At 39.4% G+C, this 6,703-nt stretch overlaps 1 pseudogene; it reads left to right on the top strand.

Annotated features, from left to right (window-relative positions):
* LOC116098003 overlaps positions 1–6,703 on the top strand; it is a 55,590-nt pseudogene that overhangs the window by 14,758 nt on the left and 34,129 nt on the right.

The following is a 6,703-nucleotide window of genomic DNA, read 5'->3' as shown; positions in this document are numbered from 1 at the left end:
AAATGAGATGATACTCTGTCTCAGGCTTATGCTGCTGTGCCTCCCTGAAGTGATGGACTGTAATCTGGCAAAAGAGGAATAAGGATAAAGAAGCAACTGACCAAAAGAAAGAAAATGCCAAAACAAAATGAAATGAGACAAAAAATGTCTGCAAAAATCCAACTGAGTTCTTTTTTGCATGTACCAATTACTCCTGCTCATGGGGCTTGCGCTGGAGTGTGGCTAATATACCCAATGAGATTCCAGTGAAGGAAAGTGATTTTTCCTGTTGCCAGGAGATCTCAACTACACACAGCTTCTTGATTAAAATGGTGAGCCTATGCCCTCTAAATGACACATTAAACTTCTCATGAACGATTGCCCATTTAAGAAACCTGAACCACAAATTCCCATCATGTGTGAAGTATACTCAGTTCTCCACAGCAAGATTTCACTTAGAGAATATAGCAAAGGAAAGAAATTGATTTTGTTTATTTAACTCAAAATAAATTGAAAACTACGGGTACAGCTCAGTGACAGGACCATTGCTTAACATCCATGAATTGTTATGTTTAAACAAAACCTTCAAAAGTTCAAAACAACAACAACACTAATATCAAAGAATGATTAGAACTCTAGCTGAATGCCAAGATATGCATTAGGCTCTGGTCTTATACAAATAAACACTCATTTGTCCTATGAAAGTTATCATCTAAATAAAGGCTTAGACAAGTACAAAGATAGTCTCAACAGAAAAGAATTTGTGTTCTATAACAGAAGTAGTCTCAGGATGCTGTGATGGACAATGTTTATCTTTTGTATCAGTTGCTTTTTATCATCCATTCTAGAGCTTTCTCTTCAATTAGATTAGGTGAAAAATTTCAATTTGGCAAGAATGATCGAAGTTTCTCCTCTATATTCTTCCTATGTATCGCATTGTTTTTACTACCCTCTTTAAGCTCCTGGCTGACCAAGCTACCAGCTACCTCCCTGGTTCCCTTGGATTCTCAGATGAAACACATGCACACATGCACACACACACACACACACACACACACACACACACACACACACAAGCTTATTTTTTATATGATTTTTAGCTCAATAGTCGGGCATTTCTAAGCCTCCCACTGTTACTGAGGCTCTTACCTTCACTTCCAGTTCAACACCTCTAAATCTTCCCTCAATTTTGTTGCCCAGTTATCTTCTCCTTGCTCAGCACCCTAAATCTGCCCTCAGCGTATTTCTGTTTCTAATCTCCCACTGGATACCCCAGACTCAGTTGGGGAAGCGGCCAATGGCCTCTCCATCCAAGATCATACATGGCTGATAGCTCGAAGCATGTATGGTGAATTGTTCTTCCTCCTCTTGTGTCTCCTAGTCTGCCTGTGCTGGGAGCCATGGCCTTGTGGAAAATTACTAGCTTATACATACAGCCTTGAGAGAACATGTGTAGTCTAACAGTAAGAATATTTGTGGGTGTGGAGGACACTGTGACAGCTGGTTCCAGAGACTGAAGATTGCCACCTGGTCTTCGGAAAGCCCCCCGGGGCTCTTCCCCACTCCTTGATGCTTCCTCATGTTTATGCTTATATTGCCATCCCTGAAGTAAAGTTTTCAGAGCTTGATCAGACAACTGCCTTACTCTCATTCTTGTGTCTCTTGTCCCTCCTCAGTCTCTCTCCCTTGTCCTAGCCCTGTTGAATAACCCATGGGTCGGGGCATACCTGTGGGAATCTGAAAGCCCTGCCTCTTCTGCCCAAACATTAGCCACTAGCATCTTGATTGGATTGATCGAATCAATTGGTGAACAGGATCTTCAGTAGTCACATGCAGATTCCAGATCAAAGCATCAGAACCTTGACGGCCTACATTCCTTCGTCCCTTTCCTCCTTTGCAGGTGTCAGATGTCTGCTCCTCCTCTTAGCAGTAGTTTTCTTTCTCTTGACTGCTCACCTTTCCTTGGGCATCTAGTTTCTTGGGCTTTCAACTTTAAAATTTTCCTTTTTTTTCTCATCAAAACTAAGCAACTCAATCACCCTAAAGTTTCCAAGGTTTCATCTGGTACATAGCAAACCAAATAAGGACACAGTTAAGACATCTATTAGCTTTGTGTTGTTATCAGCAAGTATATCCAGGCATCATGTAGCAATTTTAGTTTAATGAGAAATTTTGAGGATTACAAATCACTTATCCTGTAGAGTAGAAGAACGGTGCCATCTAAAGTTTCAAATGTTGTCAAAAAGAGGATGAGATCTTTTTGTCCTTCAGGTGATACTACCTGAAGACAAATGAATATGAGGGTTGGGGAGTGAAGGTCAGAGAGAGATTGGAGGGCTCAGAGTGAAATCTATAGACAGTTTTTCAGCCTAACTGCCAATTAGCCTTTACCTTTTCCTTTTATTCTTTCTTAAAACTACATTGGGTCTGGGTATTGCATCACAATGTGATTTATTGGAAGGGATTGTCGTTTGGTAGAATCACAGTGTTCAAATCACACCTCATTTTTTTGTTGTTGTGCAAAAATGATAGCATGTGTATGAAAATCTTACACATTACTTGGTTTCATATTTGCGGTCAGAGAAACATTTTCTTTTTACACTCTATCTTCACTAAGAGTGATTAATAAGCAGAGGCTATTATATGTGTCTAAGAGGAGAAGCTTGGAGGATGAAGAAAGAAGTATTTGGGAGGCTTATTCCCACAAAGTTAATATCCAGTAAATTTTCATCAATTTTTATAAACCTTTTATTGAACTACTTATCTGGATTCATGAGGTAGACACGCTGGATACGCAAACACCTGAACATCCTTATCTGTGTCCAAGGAGAGTTGTAAAGAATCTCCTACAAGGTTGAGTGAAGCCTGTTATCAGCTTTGTAGGAGAGGTGACTGTTGGGAGATATGGCAGCAGGAAGGTACTATTATGGGATGTCTATTTCCTAGTTGCGAGAAGTGTATATATTCATCAAGATGTCAAATGTTGTGTGGTATTAGCTGTAGTAATGGCGGGAGTGTATAATGTTTTCCTGATTAAAATAAAATATCTTACACTACTCCTTAATTGAACAGAGCAATGGATAGAAACTAAAATAAGTAAATGGGTTTCAGTTAGCTTTTTGTTGCCATGAAAAAATGTCTGAGGGAAACCAACTTAAAAGAGAAAAGGTTTATTGTGGGCCTTTGTCATTGTTGGTCTGGTTGCTCATGGACCTGTCAGGTAGAATTTCATCATACACAATTCATGGTAGCTAGGAAGCAAAAGAAGCGAAGGAAAGAGTCAGTGTGCTAATGTATCCCTTAAGGAATGCTCCCAAGGAAATAGTTCCTGCAAACAGGCTTCAACTCTTAACGTTTTTAATCATCTCTTAAGAGCAGTGATTCTTAGGCTGTGGATCATGACTCCTTTGGGTGTCAAACAGTATTTTCATAGTTATCTCATATCAGATATCTTGCATATCAGATATTTACATTATGATTCACATATTTGCACAATTACAAAATAGCAACAAAAATACTTTTATGGTTGGAGTCACCACAACATGAGGAACTGTTTCAACAGGTCAAGTCTTTAAGATTGAGAAGCACTGTTCTAAGAGGGTGTTTATCTGAAGACCAAGACTTCAGCAAATGAGCTGTTGGGTACCTTTAATATTTAAATCACAACAAAAATCTAACTCATAATAATTGTTCTCTTTTTGTTAACTAGCAGAAGAGCTGGGGTTAGAATAGGCCCTGGGGATGAACAAGTACTGCCTGAGGCACTAGGATGAAGAGACTACATAATCGTGTTGACCATGACTTTTAGGCTGAAGGAGTCACTGTGAAAGGTCAGGTGCTCTGTATTTGCGAGATGAAGAAGACACTGTCATGTCCTTTGGAAAAGAAAGTCCATAAAAAGGCTAGGAAATGAGCTGGAGTATGAAATGTCCAGTAATGTAGCCCAAATGGGAAGGCAAATAAAAGCAGGAAGAACTAGAGAGGCAGCAGCTGCTGGTATTAGTGGCCATTCTGGGATGTTTCCCAAAGGCCAGAGATGGGCCAACAACAGTCTGATGATAGCTTTGATATTTTACAAGGGCAGGTTGGTGCTTCCCCTGGTAACCTACCGCATAACTGTTGTTCCACCAAACATCATGGCTTCTTCTTTGGTTCTGGAGTTTTCTGAGACTGTGCTGGGAGCTGAAGAGCCCTTTCTCTGTAACAAATGACTTCACCAGGACAGTGTGGGAATTGTTTCAAAAAGTATTCCATGATAACTGTGGTATCATGGAATACCACATTTCTCATGTTCAGTTTCATACAGGCAGAATTTAGGATGGATCTCTTCATACCTACCCAAATACAGATTTTTTTTAATCAAAAATAGTGTTTGCATACATTATGTATGATTATCATTTCCCTTTCTCTATCTCTCAGATCCTCCTTACCTCTTCTTCTATCCAATTCTATGACTTCTTTCTCTCTCTAGAAAACAAATAGGTTAATAATAAAATTAAAAGACTAAAATAATACAAATAGGAGATGAAAAACCACAAAGGCATGAGAAACACACATACATAGAGACACATCTTCAACTGCACACACACACACACACACACACATACACAAGACATAAAACACAAAATCAGAACTCATAGTAGATAAGCAGAAGTAAGGTAAAGCAAAGCCCAAAGTATTATGAGACGAAACATGTCAACAAACAAACAAACCATTGACTCATCACATATTAGCCATCTGTTATTCGGCATAGGGACTCCCTTAAGTGTGGGTTGTATACCAGTGAGACTCCATTGGAGAAAACTAATTTGCCTTTGGGAGCAGTTGTCAATTGGAGATAGCTTCTGTATTTGGGATGAGAGCTTGTTTCCAGTTTCCTTCTCAGTACTAATTTTTGACATTTTTGACATGCCACGATTAGAACAAAGGCTGGGCACTCCTAAACCTTCCCCAGACCCAATTCCCGAATTCTTACATGGCTGGTTAGCTTTCTTTCCTGCAGCTCTTATGTCCCACTCTTCTCCCCTGAGTCATGGCAATTTTCCTTTTTCTCTTCAGGTTCCTAGTCTGTGCCAATGTCCCATCTCAGTCTATCCGCCTGCCATTGGCTGTATGACAATTCTTTATTGCCAATCAAATCCAGCTGGAGGTGGAGACTGAGACCTTTTGGGAGCAAAATTGAATTGAGACAGTATTAGAACCAATCCCTAACACACATCAGCTCATAAAATCTTTCCTTCTTCTTTTTCACATAGATTCCTGGTCCAAGTGGAAGGCTTTTGATGAAGACATTCCATTAGGATGAAGTGTTCCAAGGTCTCTCACTTTCTGCATATTGCCCACTCATGGATCTCTGTGTTAGTTCACATGTACTGCATGCAGGAGGCAACTTTTCAGATTATGACTGAGTGAGACACTGATCTATGGGTATAGCAGAATGCAAAGGACAGACATCTTAATTGCAGGTTTCGTTTTGGTCTCTGAAACCTATTGTATACTTAAAAGGTGACCATTCAGAGTGTTTATTTCTTGTGCTTCACTGTTCACAAGGACAATGTCTCCAGAGTGTTTTCTTGTTTTGTAGCATAATTAGAACAATTTCTGCCTTGTACAAAATATAAAAAACACCAAAGTTTTCATATGTGTTGGTTTAAATACAATGACTAAATTTATAGGACTTTGTAGTATTGTCTTTTAAATGATGCCAAACTTAAAAGGAAAAGGTTGATTTTGTACTGGAATTATTGTTTGCTAAGTCTAGCATAGAAAACATATCAAAACCAATCAAAAGCTGGAAAAGATCAGTGATGCATCTATGTCTATTTTCCTCGGTGACTACTCCTTTGGCAGCATGGGAAAGCATAAAGAAAGTTCAGGAGTGAGCTACCACAAAACCATACAAAGGCTTCTGTTTTATATTGCTGAGTAAATGCTGCATTTCAAAACAGACAGTGAAAAGAGTGGCTGACATCTCCATGGTTAGTTAGCATTTTCCTTAAGTTCAGCTCATGTCCTGCTACCAGATACCATTCATCTTCTGTTAAGTTGGTCATTTGAAATGTTCAAACTCCACCTCGGAAAGTTGTAGTTTTAATGAGGTGGCTTTTCCAGGGGAGTTATAGGTCTGTTTTGAGCAGGGAGGTACGTTTCCTGCTTTTGAATATATTCCCAGTGTTGTGGTACAAATTGTTTTTCACATAGGTCCTCGGAAAGTCCCAGGAGACACTATCCACAAGAAAAAGATCATTGGCCCTAGTGAGGTTAGTGTTATGTCTTACTCCATAATTGCATGGTTCACACTGCAGAAATTGATTCTATCATATTTCAAGAAATGGGAAGTCCCAAATCAGGATACCTCTAGCTTTAAAATTTCTGAGAATTTCATACATCTATACAATGGAATGTGACCATATCTACCTATCCCAACTTAATGCCTTTTTGTTGTTGTTGTTGTTAACTCACTACCCATATGTGCACGAGTTGTGGGGCCATCCCATTGGCACATGGGAAATCTGCAGGTGGGCCCATACTTACAGAGTGGCTTTCCTGCATAATCCACTGTCAATAACTCACTTTTCTGTAGATTTAGTTCCTGATTTGATAATGGCCATCTTCTGGTTTGTCTTTACCTATGTGGTCTTCTCCATACACAAATGTTCTTTGTGTCTTTACTTCTTTTAATAAGGACACTGGTTCTCTTGGAGTAAGGACCTATCATTAGGAG

This window comes from Mastomys coucha, unplaced genomic scaffold (genome assembly GCF_008632895.1).
Source record: "Mastomys coucha isolate ucsf_1 unplaced genomic scaffold, UCSF_Mcou_1 pScaffold20, whole genome shotgun sequence".
In the NCBI taxonomy this organism is placed as follows: Eukaryota; Metazoa; Chordata; class Mammalia; order Rodentia; family Muridae; genus Mastomys; species Mastomys coucha.
Note: the sequence above shows the minus strand (reverse complement) of the source record. Positions and strands in the feature narration are given on the sequence as shown.